The sequence below is a fragment of the Dermacentor variabilis genome, chromosome 1, assembly GCF_050947875.1.
Source record: "Dermacentor variabilis isolate Ectoservices chromosome 1, ASM5094787v1, whole genome shotgun sequence".
Taxonomy (NCBI): Eukaryota; Metazoa; Arthropoda; class Arachnida; order Ixodida; family Ixodidae; genus Dermacentor; species Dermacentor variabilis.
The window spans coordinates 191,996,121-191,996,352 of record NC_134568.1 but is presented as its reverse complement, the minus strand read 5'-3'; positions in this window follow the sequence as shown (position 1 = coordinate 191,996,352).

The following is a 232-nucleotide window of genomic DNA, read 5'->3' as shown; positions in this document are numbered from 1 at the left end:
CATCTTGATATGCCTGAATCCTCAATTGTAGCACTGTATCTGTCATAATCCGTGCAACGAATTGCCCATTGTTGTATGTACCACGTAGGATAGCTTGAAGAGGTGTAGGCTGGTACATGGTCACTGCCATGACTTTCAATGTCTGCGAACCAGGTCGCCGTAGACATTAGGTGCGAGGAGATCATGGTGACGTCGAGTGCGCTGGATTGGTCTTTCTTGTAGAGGCTTGGTT